Below are 13,673 nucleotides of genomic sequence, written 5' to 3'. Positions count from 1 at the left end.
TTGACCTCAACACAGCTGTGTTTGAGGGACTAGGAAAGCCTAGGGTCCCCCTACTTCTCTGCCATCTTAACTCCTTCCCACCCCTTGTCTTTTGATTCGAACACTTAGTCCATTTACATTCAATTGATAGACATAATTCGTTGCCATTTTGTTACATATTTTGTGGTTCTTTTTGTAGTTTTTCTCTAATCCTTTATGTTCTCATGATTTGCTGGTTTTCTTTGGTGATATACTTTGATTACTTATCCCCTATTTTTTGCATATCTATTATCATTTTTTATTTGTAGTTATCATTCGGTTTATATATAACATATTCTGCATATGTCAGTCTGTAGTGATCTGATGGTCACTTAATTTTGAACTCATTCTTTACTTCTCTCCCTTCCATGTTTCAGATATTTGGTATCATATTTTGCATCCTTTTTTCCATTTTTTAATTTAAATTCTAGTTAGTTAACATACAATGCAATATTGGTTTCAGGAATAGAATTCAGTGATTCATCACTTACATACAACACCCAGTGCTCATCACAAGTGCCCTTCTTAAAACCTATCACCCATATAGCCCATCTCCCACCCACCTCCCTCCATCAACCTTCAGTTTGTCTTTACGAGTCTCTCATAGTTTGTTTCCTTCTCTTCCCTGCCTCCCCTATGTTCATCTGTTTTGCTTCTTAAATTCTACATATGAGTTAAATCATATGGTATTTGTCTTTCTTTACACTGACTTATTTTGCTTAGTATAATACATTCTGGTTCCACCCACGCTGTTGCAAATGGCAAGATTTCAACTTTTTGATGGCTGAGTAATATTCCATTGTGTGTGTACATACACCACATATTCTTTATCCATTCATCAGTCAATGGAAATTTGGGCTCTTTCCATAATTTGGCTCTTGTTCATAGCACTGCTATAAACATTGGGGTGCATGTCCCCCTTTGAATCAGTGGTTTTTGTATACCTTGGATAAAAACCTCATAATGCAATTAAAGGTCATAGGGTAACTCTATTTTTATATTTTTGAAGAACTTTCATACTCTTTTCCAGAGTGGCTCTACCAGTTTTTATTCTTACCAGCACTGTAAGAAGTTTCCCCTTTCTCTGCACATGCCATTTGTCTTCCTCTGGTTGACTTATCTCACTTAGCGTAATACATTCTATCTCTGTCCACATCATTGCAAATGGCAGGATTTCATTCTTTTAATGGCTGAGTAGTATTCCATTGTATATTTATACTACATCTTCTTTTTAAATTTCTTTAAATTTAAGTTAGTTAGCATACCATGTAGTATAGTTTTCAAGAGCAGAATTTAGTGATTCATCACTTACATATAACAAACACACAGTGTTCATCCCAACAATGCCCTCTTTAATGCCCATCACCCATTTAGCCCATTCCACCACCCAACACCCTTCCAGAAACCCTCAGTTTGTTTTCTGTATTTAAGAGTCTCTTATGGTTTGCCTCCCTTTATTTTTATCTTATTTTTCCTTCTCTTCTTCTATGTTCATCCGTTTTGTTTCTTAAATTCCACATAGGAGTGACATCATATGGTATTTGTCTTTCTCTGACTGACTTATTTTGCTTAGTACAGTACACTCTAGCTCCATCCACATCATTGCAAATAGAATGATTCCATTCTTTTTGATGGCTGAGTAATATTCCATTGTATGTGTACCACATCTTTACTAATCAGTTAATGGACATTTGTACTCTCTCCATCATTTGCTTGTTGTTGATTATGCTGCTATAAATATTGGGGTACATTACCCTTTGAATCTGTACTTTGTATACTTTGGGTAAATACCTAGTAGTGCAATTGCTGGATCATAGAACAGTTCTATTTTTAACTTTTTGAAGAACCTCCATACTGTTTTCCAGGGTGGCTACACTAGTTTGCATTCCCACCAACAGTGCAAGAGGGTTTTCCTTTCTCCACATCCTCACCAACACCTGTTGTTTCTGTGTTGTTAGTTTTAGCCATTCTGACTGGATATTTTACATCCTTTTATGTTGTACTTCTCTTGATTGATTGTTACAGGTATACTTAATTTTTCTTTTTTCTTTTGGCTTTTGTGATTCCTATTTTTCTTACACTTAATTGTGGTTTTTGTTTTCTAGTCAGGGTCCCCCTTTAAATTTCTTGTAGAGCTGGTGTAATAATCATGAATTCTTTTAACTCCTGTTTATCTGGGTTCTGAATGATAGCCTTGCTGGACAGGGTATTCTTGGCTGCAGACTTTCCTTTCATCACTTTGACTATATCATGCCATTCCCTTCTGGCTTGCAAAATTTCTGCTGAAAAACCTGCTAATGGCCTTATGGGGGTTTCTTTTTATGTAATTGTGTCTCTTGCAACATTTAAAATTATCACTATTTTTTCCTATTTTATTTATTATTTTATTTATTTTTTATTTTTATTTATTTTTTGCTGTTTCAATTACTGTGTCTTGGTGTGGACCTACTTGGGTTACATTTTGGGGTCATTTTTTGTGCCTCCTGAATCTGTTTCTCTCCAGGTTTAGGAAGTTTTCAGCTATTATTTATTCAAATACACTTCTACCCCCTTCTTTCTCTCTTTTCCTTCTGGGATCCATAGAATGCATATGTTATTATACTTAATGGAATTACTGAGTTCTCTAAGTCTATTCCCATTATATAGTGTTATTTTTTGTCTCTCCCCTGTTCAGTCTGATTGCTTTCCATTAATCTATTCTCCAGGTCACTGAAAAATTCCCATGTTTCCTGTAGCCTATTATTTATTCCATCTATTGTACTTTTAATTTCACTTATTGAATTCATCACTCTCATCTGTTATCTTTTATCTCTTTGTCAAGGGTCTCACTGATGTCCTCTACCCTTTTCTGAAGTCCAGTGAGTGTCTTTATGATCATTATTTTAAATTCTGTATCAGGCATACTACTTATTTCTGTTTCACTTAAATCTCTTGTGATTCTGTCCTTTTCATTCATTTGGGACATGTACATCTGTCTCCTCATTTTGTCTACTTGTGTGTGTGTGTGTGTGTGTGTGTGTGTGTGTGTGTTTCTCTGTGTTAGGAAAATCAGTTACATCTTCTGCTGTTGAAAGTAGTGGCTTTATGAAGAAGAGGTCTTATATTGCCCTGCAGTGCAGTCCCCTGTTCACCAGAAACTGGGACTTCAGGAGAGTCTCCCATTTCTATTATTTGCATCCTGTTATTATGTCTGAGTCTTATTCTTTCACTCCAGATATCTTCACTGAGTCTCTACCTATTGTGGGCTGTGCTCATTCTCTGTGGTGTTAGTGGGGCCCAGAAGGTGGTCTCTGAAGGGGTGTGACCACAGGAGGGCCCAGGGGCAAAATAGCAGTGTTAGCAAAATTTGGGCTGCACTGCTAGTCCTAGGCTGGATCTCCTGAAGCATGGTGGCTGCTGGGTCATAGCATGTGGGGGTGAAGGTGGTGGCTCCAGCGGTGGGAGGCCTGCGTACCTGGTGGCTAGGCAGGGCATGTTTGTGTGGTATTACCAAAATTTGTGCTGAGCCCAGGGCCAAGGCCAGCAGACGTGGAGTGGACAAGTCCTCAGAAGAATGCATTGGCATGGTGCACTGCTAGCAGCTTAGGTAACCAGTGTTTGTGTAGTGGCACCCCCGGCAGATGGCCTTGTATTTAAGATGTGGGGCAGGGAGGGAAATGATTCTGCCTGCTCCTTTGTTCCTGGAAGTCTCCCAACATGCTCCAAAATCAGTATAAACATTTTCCACCTGTTTACCCCAGGCATTGTGCAAGCTATCTCTTCTATGTTGTCTCTCAGCAGGCTACTGTCTCTTTAAGGGCATGGACCCAGCTATCACTGGCCTTTGACTCACCCAATGCTGAGTCAGCTGACTTTTAAAGCTCCAGGTTTCATGTCCTGATTGATGGTTATACAAACTCAGAGAATTTGGTCCATTTGGATTTCAGTTAAATGTTGTGGTGATTCATCTTCCCTGAGTGGGCTTCCAGATGTGAGGGACCATTTCTTTCCCCTCTCCATGCCTGCAGCTCACTCTCTCCTGCAGGCAGCTCCTGACCACTATTTCTGAACTACCTAACCTCTCAAATGTGGCTTATTCACTACATTTAGTTGTAGAGTTTGTTCTGCCTGTCTTTGGATTGATCTTTGCTTTATTTACATGGATGCAAGTGATATCTAGTAGTAAATGTGGACAGGGTGAGCTTAGGGTTCTCCTAGTCCACCATCTTCTCAAGCTTTCCAACCCTGATTTCTTTTTGAAAAGAAATTTCCACATAGCATTTTTAAGAATATTAAGAAATATTTCATGAATGTTATGTTAAACAATCCAGTTGACTTGAGTTATCATTTGAAGGAGAGGTCCCAGCTTGGTATTTTTAGAATACAAGTATCCTTTGTTTTTAAAACATTCACATTGCACCACTTGGATTTTACAAAACATCTACATTAGTACCTTTTTTTTTTGTAACTTAAATTCAAAGAGATTTTTGCTTTTGTGAAAATAGCATTCAGCTTTTATTTTGCAGTGAGCCTTTATAGAGGACCAGTTCCAGTACTTTGGGGATTGGGGTTGAGTTTGATCAAAAGAACAGATTTCCTTTTGCCAGTTACTATGCATGTAAGGTTCAGCTCTTTGGAGATCAAAATAAGCCAGCTCAGCTACTATCTGAAGAGGACAATGCCTGAGAGCTTCTGGATATGGTAGTATCAGGGGCTTGCACTCCAGAAATCAGGCTCTTGGTGTGTTTTTTATTTCTTTGTATTTTTCTAGAGGTGTTCATTAAAGTCTTTGAGATCTTTCAGCCAGTATAAGCTCTGCTAGGAGAAAATAAAAGGTTTTAATGAAGCATCAGAACAGCCCTGGAGTCAACAGCAGAAAGTAAGCTGAGAGGATCCTAACGAGAGGGAAAAACCCAGAGGAGAGTCAGAGACTCTGGACCCAACCATCTCTCTCTGCCCAACATTTTGCTTTCAAGTCTAAATTTCAGGAGTTTCGTTTTTTTAGAGTATGCTATTCGACTAACAGGTTTGGAAATTACTGAACTAAATAAGCTTAAACAGATTACCTCATTATAATTATTCTTTTTTAATGTTTACTTACTTGAAAGAGAGAGAGAGAGAGCAGGGGAGGGACAGAGTGAAAGGGAGACACTGATTTTTTTTTTTGATTGCCAAGTAATACTCCATTGTATATATATACCACATCTTCTTTATCCATTCATCCATCAGTGGACATTTGGGCTCTTTCCATACTTTGGCTATTGTTGATAGTGCTGCTATAAACACAGGGGTGCATGTGTCCCTTCAAATCAGCACACCTGTATCCCGTGGATAAATGCCTAGTAGTGCAATTGCTGGGTCGTAAGGTAGTTCTATTTTTAGTTTTTTGAGGAACCTCCATACTGTTTTCCAGAGTGGCTTTACCAGCTTGCATTCCCACCAAACTACAATTCTTAAGCATGGCACCTCCCCTAGGGGAAAACTGCCCAAGAATTAAACACAGTCCAGCATAAGACAGCTTTAAGACTGGTTACTCTTCCCCAGGCTTATTTATTTATTTATTTATTTATTTAGAACATGTGTTCTAAACACATGTGTTACTGAGCATGTGTTCAGTAACAGTCCATGTTGATTATTCCTTGGCTTTCTCAACGGCAGAGACTGTATTGTTCATCTTTACATTGCCAGTTGCTGGCACAAAGAAGTAGGAGCTTTACAGCTAGTTTTTAAATCAATGAATAAAATAATAAATAAATGAAGAGATGGCTTTATAACTGACTCTGATGGTACATATTTTCTAACAGAGACATTGGCAAAATTCTTTCATCCAGTCAATAAATATTTGTTGAACACCCACCATATGCCAAGGACTGGATTCTGTTCAGTAGTCACCAAAAAAAAATTTTTTTGAGTTGCTTTTTCCCTTTCTCAATCTCTAACACTCTCTGTCATGTGAAAACTATGTGACATGTGAGAAGTATGTCAGACTATACATGGACAATGTGAGACATACACCCCTTTCCTGTATGAATCCCTCAATAGCATAAATTATATTGGTTGTAGGGGTGAGAGTTGTTTACTGTGAAGTGGTTAAGAGTTGAAAAGATTATGCCTCAAATGAAAGAATTGCATGAACACTCAAAGGCTGGGAAACATAGAAGGTATGTAATTAATGCTAATGAATTTCTGTTTGGACACTTCAGAGCCATTTCTATTTGTCCTGTCACCCAAACACAGCTATCTCTTCCCTGTTGGAAAATATCATGTGCTCTAGGGGGCAAACATTGAGAGATCTAAGGTGAAATCTTGTGAGAAGTCAGAGGTGAGGGAACACACTAGCCTAGCCTCTTTTCTGCAGGGTAACTAGGTAGGGTTGGGATATTCCTGGATTGGGGACACCAGGGAAAACATGTAGAACCACAAGAGCCCCCTCCATGTAACCAGCAGAAAGACACAAGACATCTTCTTCACACTTCCTATCTGTCTCAGCACCATAGTGCAGTGGGTGAAACACCAGGCCTAAGAAACAGGTGCTGATTAATCATACCGGCCTGGCCCGTGATACACAGTAAAGTTGACATGCAGGAAACTGAAATGTTAGAGTTGTGGGGAGAAGCACAGTGTAAAGGAATCAGTTCCTCTGAACACAGACTTCTGAGCACTTCTCCAAGCTTTAGGCACTTGAGAAAGTCATCCCTTTTGAAAAGTCTTGCTTGATCTAGGCCAAATCTCATGATATTTAAACCAGGTTCTTGCAATATCTAGGGCCAAATCTCCCAGGACTTCAGCATGAGCAGGAATACCCAAGCTTATCCTCTTTTCTGGAGGGTGACTAGGTAGGATTGTCATATTCCTGGATTTGGGACACCAGGGAAAACCTGTGGACCCACAAGTGTCCTATACATGTAAACAGCAGAAAGATACAAGGAATCTCCCTTATACTTCCTGACTCTCTCAGCATCTTAAGTGCAGTGGTTGAAACACCAGACTACAGAAAGAAGCACCAATGGACCAGACTGGACAATGATATACTCAAAAGTTGACGTGCAAGAAACTAGAGTGTCAGAGGCGTGGAGAGAAGCACAGTGCACAGGGATTGGCCCCTGCGAACACACAAACAATCTTCCTGAGCACTTTCCCAGGATTTGGACATTTTGGGGCAGTCTGTGTTGACTTGGCCCCCCAAAACACAGCCACCTTTTCCCTGTGGACAAACTTCACTGATTTAAGGGCAAATCTCCCAAGATCTAATGAGAAATCATGAAAGGTCTCAAGGCAAATCTCACGGTAGTGAGCAGGAGAGGGAACACCCAAGCCTAGCCTCTTTTTGCAGGGTAAGTAGATAGAATAGTGATACTCCTGGATTGGGGACACAAGAGAAAACTCACAGATCCACAACAGTCTCATACATGTAATGAGCAGAAAGACACAGGCATCTCCCTCATACACCCTGTCTCTCTCTGCATCTTAGGTTCAGTGGCTAAACACCAGGACACAGAAAGGAGTACCAATGGATCAGACTGGTCTGTGATACACACAAAAGTTGACATGCAAGAAACAGGAGTGTCAGAGGTGAGGGAATAAGCACAGTGCACAGGAATTGGCTTCTATGAAAGACTCCCTAAGCACTTTCCTGGGCTTTAGACATTTCAGGGCAGTCTGTGTCTGTCCCAACCCCTAAAATGCAGCCATCTCTTCCCTGTTGAAAAATCTCTCATGATCTAGGGGCAAATTCCCTGAGATCTAAGGCAAAATCTTGCAAGATCTCACGCCAAGTATCTTGAGAAGATGTCAAGAGTAGTAATATCCTCGTCCAGCCTCTTTTTTGCAGGGCAACTAGGTAGGGATGCAATATTCCTGGATTGGGGACACAAGGGAAAACTTTCAGACACACAATAGTCCCCTACATGTAACCAGCAGAAAGACACCAGCACCTCCCTCAAACTTCCTGTCTCTCTCAGCATTGTAGGTGTAGTGGCTTAAACACCACATAAAGATGAGCCAATGGACCAGACTAGCCAGTGATACACAATAGGTATCTATCACTAGAGCAGTGATACACAATAAAGTTGATGTGCAACAAACAGGAGTGCCAAAGGTGTGGGGAGAAGCACAGTGCATAGGAATTGGCTCCTGTTAACATAAAAATAGACTCCCTGGGCACTTTCCAGAAATTTAGACACTTCAGGAGAGTCTGTGTCTGTTCTACTCCTCTAAAAGGCAGCCACATCTTCCCTGTTGACAAATCTAGCATGATCTAGGGACAAGTCTCAGAGATCTAGGGCAAAACCTCACAAGTCCTCAAGCCAAATCTTGTGAGAACTCAGCAGAAGGGGAAAACCCTACCCTAGTTTCTTTTCTGCAAGGTAAGTACGTAGGTTGTGATATTCCTGAATTGGGAAAACTAGGGAAAACCCATGAACCCACAAGAGTCCCATACATGTAACCAGCAGAAGACACAAGGCGTCAACCTCATACTTCATGTCTCAAGACCTAAGGCCAAATCTTGCCAGACCTCAGACCAATTTCTTGGGATCTCAGAAAGAGTGGGAATGCCCTGGTCTAGACTCTTTCATGCAGGGTAAATTGGCAGGGCTGAGATGTTCCTGGATTGAGGACTGCTGGGAACAATTGTGGTCCCACAACAGCCTACAGACAACCACCAGCACTAACACAGGAGGTGTCTTGCTCATACTTCCATCTGTTCCTGGCCCATCTGGAACCCTGGCTTCTAGGTACAGTAGGACTAAACATGGACCAATGAAATGAGAAGGAATGGGCTGGATGTCCTGTTTTACATGTTAAACCACAGGAGATGGAAACTGGGGTACAGGAGGGGTAGGGGGAAATAATGTGCAAAAGAACTGGCTCCTGACAACACACAACAACACTCCTTGAGAGCTTTCCCAGGCTTTGGACATTTAAGTGCAGTCTGTGTCTTTCTTGCCCCCTAAAACATAGCCAGGCTCCCCTGTTGTAAAATATCAGGTGATCTAGGGGCAAATCTTGTGAGATCTAAGTCCAAATATCACGAGATCTTAGGGCACATATTGCAGGAACTGGGAGTAATGGTAACTCCCTAACCCAGTCTCTTAGTGGAGGGTAAATTGGCAGGGATGGCAAATTCCTGGATTTCACAAACATACACAGATGTCAACAGTGCAAATACAGGAGATGCCTTGCTTATGTTTCCAGGATCTCCGCATTCTGGGTGCAGCAGGGCTAAACATGTACCAATGAAATAGGAACAGATGGGCCAGACATCCCATTTTTCATGCTAAACTACAGGTGATAGAAACAGAAGGGCATGAGGGGTAGGGAGAAGCAACATGCTTAGGGAACCAGCTCCTATAAACAGAATCTCTGAGAGCTCCAAAGCTTTGATTATTTCATGCAGTCTCTGTCTGTCCTGCCTCAGTAAAGTGCAGCTTGTCTAGCATGTTGACAAATCTCATGTGATTTAGGGGCAAATCTCCTGAGATCCAAGGCCCAAACTGGAGAGATCTCAGGCCAAATCTCATAGGAAGTGGGTAGGAGTTGGGACTCCCTATCCTCGCCTCGTTTGTGAAGGGTAAATTTGCAGAGATGGGACCTTCTTGGATTGGGGACTGCTGGGAATAACCAGGGTCCCACAAATGCACACAGTAGGCAACAGTGCAAATACAGGAGGTTTGTTATTCATACGTCCATGATCTAGTGTTCCAGGTGAAGTAGGGGCTACACATACCAATAAAATAGGAATGAATGAGCCAGACCACATGTTTTTCATGCTAAACTACAGATGATAGAGACCAGAGTGCATGAGGGGTAGGGATAAACAATATGCAAAGGATCTAGCTCCTGTGATCACACATACACCCTGAGAGCTTTCCCAGGCTTTGAACATTTCAGCCAGTCCTTTCCAATTCTGCTCCACAACTCCCCCCCTTCCAAATGCAGCAGGGCTTACCTGTTGACAAATCTCATGTGATCTAGGGGCAAGTCTTGTGAGATCAAAAGGCAAATCCCATGAGATCTAACTCCAAATATGACAAGATATGGGGCCAAGTCTCACGAAAACTCTGCAGGAATGGGAACTCCCCTGCCTAGCCTCCTTCCTGCAGAGTAAATTGGCAGGGCTGGAACATTCCTGGATTGGGGTCTGCTGGATACAAACAGAATTGAACAAAATGACACAGACACCACTAGCACTAACACAGGAGGTTAAGAATTAGAAACCAATGGGTCAGACTGCTCATTTTTCATACTAAACCCCAGGTGATAAAAACTGCAGGGTATGAGGTGTAGGGAGAAAGAATGTGCATAGGAATGGGCTCCTGTGAGCACTCAGAATGGCTGAGTGCTTTCCCAGAATTTTGACATTTCATCCTGTCTGTGTCTATTCTGGCCCCCTAAAACTCAGCAAGACTTCCCTGTTGACAAATCTGTGTAATCTACAGACAAATCTCTCAAGATCTAAGTCCAATCTCGGGAGATCTCAGGCCGTATATTTTAGGAACTTGACAGCCAGGTAACTCTACAGTTTAGCCATTTTGTGCAGTTACCCATTTTGTGTAGGGTAAATAGGGCTCAGACATTTCTGGATTGGGGACTGCTTAGAGCAACTAATGTCACAGAAATGCAAGCCAAGGGCAACATTGCAAATACAGGAGGTGCTGCGGTCATTCTTCCTGCCACTCTCAGCCTTCTAGGTGAAGTAGTGCTAGACAAAGACAAATAAAATAGGAATGACTGGGGTGGATGGCCCATTATTCATGTTAAAACTACATGTGATAGAAACAGGAAGGCAGGAGATGTAGGGACAAGCAAGGAGCATAGAAAAAGCGTCCTGTAAATGCATAGCCTCCCTGACAGCTCTGAGGCTTTAGACATTTCAGTGAAGTCTGTGTCTGTCCTGACCCACTAAAAGGTAGTCACACTTCCCTGTTGACAAATCCTGTGTGATCACGGGGTATATCTCCTGAGATCTAAGTCCAAATCTCACAAGATCTCCAGCCATCTCTTGAGGGAATATGGGACGAATGTGCACTCCCCAGTGTAGGCTTGGTACTGCATGGTAAATGGGTAGGGCTGGGACATTCCTGCAATGGGGAATGCTGGGTACAAATGGGGTCAAATAAAAGCCCACAGACACCATCAGCACTAACACATGAGGTGCCTCACTCATACTTTCTGCCTCATGGCATTCTAGGTACAGTAGGGATAAACATTGACCAATGAAATTGGAATAAATATGTTAAGCCTTCCATTTTTTAGGCTAAACTACAGGTGATAGAAACTGGAGGGCATGAAAGGTAGGGAGAAACAATGCACAAGAACTGGCTCCTGTGAACACAAACTCTCTGAGAGCAATCCTAGGATTTGGATTGTGAAGTCTGTGTCTGTCCTGGCCCCCAAAACACAGCCACACTTCGATGTTGACAAATCTCCTGTGATCTAGAGGAAAATCTTGTGAGATCTAAGGTCAAATATCATGAGATCTCAGTCCAAATCTTGGGAAATCTAGGGACAATTCTTGCCAGAAAACAGTAGGATTTGGAACAACCTAGCCTAGCCTCGTTCTTGCAGGGTAAATTGGTGATGTTTGGACATTCCTTCATTGGGTACTGCTGGGTCCAAAGGGATAAAACAAAAGTGCACAAATGTCACTAGCACTAATGAACAAGGTGCATCCCTCATAATTCCTGCCTTTTGGGCTGGACTGCCTGTTTTTCAAGCTGATCTAGAGGTGATAGAAATTGGAGGGTATAGAGGGTAGGGAGAAACAACGTGCACAGAATCTGGCTCCTGTGAATACACAGACTCCTTTAGAGTTTTCCCAGGCTTTGGGTATTTCAGCATGGTCTGTGTCTTTCCTGGCCTTCTAAAACACAGCTGCACTTCCCTGTTGAAAAATCCCGTGTGATCTAGAGGAAAATCTCAACAGAACTAAAGCCAAATCTTGTGAGACCTTGGGCCAAAACCTTCATGATCTTAGCAGGATCAGGAACTCCCTAGCCAAGCCTCATTCCTGCAGGTATATTTACAGGGCTTGGACATTCCTGGATTGGGCAATGCTGGGTACAAACAAGGTCAACCAAAAGCACACAGACCCCACCAGCACCAACACACATGGTGCTTCACTCTCGTGTGATCTAGGGGCAAATGTCATAAGATCTAAGGCCAAATCTTGTAAGATTTTGGGTAATGTCTGGAGGGAACTCAGCAATAGTGGGAACTCACTAGCCTAGACTTGTTCCCGGGTAATTTGGCAATGCTATGTCATTCCTGGATTGGAGAATGTTGGGTACAAACAAGGTCAAACAAAAGCTCACAAACACCACCAGCACTAGCACATGAAGTACCTCTCTCATACTTCCTGCCTCTTGGGGCTCTAGGTGCAGTATGGCTAAACACAGACCAATGAAATTGGAATGAATATGATGGACCAACTATTTTCAGGCTAAACTACAGGTGATAGAAACAGGGTGGCTGAGAGGTAAGGAGAAGTTATGTTCAGTGTGCACAGGAACTGGATCCTGTGAACACACAAAGAGAGCTCCTGAGAGCTTTCCCAGGCTTTGGATATTTCAGCTCAGTCTGTGTCTGTCCTGGTCTCCCAAATGTAGCTACACTTCCATATTACAAACCTCATGTGAGCTAGGGGCAAACCTTATGAGATCAAAGCCAAATCTTGCAATATCTAAGTCTAAATCTTGTGAGATTTCAGGCCAAATCTTGTGGGAACTCGGCAGCAGCAGGAACTCACTAGTCTAGCCTCATTGTTACAGGCTAAATTAGTAGGGCTGCGGACTTCTGGGTACAAACAGGGTCAAGCAAAAGCGAACAGATGCCACCAGCCCTAACACATGAGGTGCCTCACTCATACATCCTTTCTTTTGGCATTCTAGAAGTAGTAGGGCTAAACAAGGAACAATGAATTTGGAACTAATGTGCCACACTGCCCATTTTTCATGCTAAACTACAGGTGATAGGACTGGAGGGCATGAGGGGTAGGAACTAACAGCTTGCTCCTGTGATACACAAAGAGGCTCCCTGAGCACTTTACCAGGTGTTGGACATTTCAGCTCAGTCTGTGCCTGTCCTGCCCCACTAAAACGTAGCCATGCTTCCCTTTTCACAAATCTCGTGTGTTCTAGAGGCAAATTATGCTTGATCTAAGGCCAAATATTATGAGATCTAAATCCAAATCTTGCAATAGCTCAAGCCAAATCTCTTGGGGAATGGGCAGGATCAGTAACACACTAGCCTACGCTCATTCCTGCATGGTAAATGGGCAGGGTTGGGATATTCCTGGATTAGGGCCTGCTGGTTACAAATGGGGTAAAACAAAACCCACAGAGGCCACTGGCACTAACACACATGGTGTCTCACTCATACTAATACCTCTTGGCAATCTAGGTGCAGTAGGATTAAATAAGGACCCAAGTATATAGAACAAATAGGCCAAATCACCCATTTTTCATGCTAAACTAGATGTGATAGAAACTGGAGGATACATGGGGTAGGGAGAAACAACGTGCACAGGAACTGGCTCCTGCAAAAACATGGACTCCCTGGGAGCTTTTCCAGGCTTTGGACATTTCAGCACATATAGTGTCTGTCCTGCCATGCTAAAACACAGCCATGCTTCCCTGTTGGCAAATCTGGTGTGATCTAGGGGCAAATCTTGTGAG

At 42.3% G+C, this 13,673-nt stretch overlaps 1 long non-coding RNA gene across 2 annotated transcripts in view; it reads right to left on the bottom strand.

Moving 5' to 3' along the window:
• Window positions 1-4,623: 4,623 nt before the first annotated feature.
• Window positions 4,624-13,673, bottom strand: part of LOC144614064 (uncharacterized) — a 40,881-nt gene continuing 31,831 nt past the window's right edge. For both annotated transcript variants that reach the window (XR_013551596.2, XR_013551595.2), the window contains one exon: window positions 4,624-4,812. This is a non-coding gene — a long non-coding RNA (uncharacterized LOC144614064). The remainder of the gene's footprint in view (window positions 4,813-13,673) is intronic.

The sequence above is a fragment of the Panthera onca genome, chromosome D4 (assembly GCF_046562875.1).
Source record: "Panthera onca isolate mPanOnc1 chromosome D4, mPanOnc1 haplotype 2, whole genome shotgun sequence".
NCBI classification, from domain to species: domain Eukaryota; kingdom Metazoa; phylum Chordata; class Mammalia; order Carnivora; family Felidae; genus Panthera; species Panthera onca.
The sequence above is the reverse complement of the archived record's forward strand: the minus strand, read 5'-3'. Positions and strand labels throughout refer to the sequence as shown.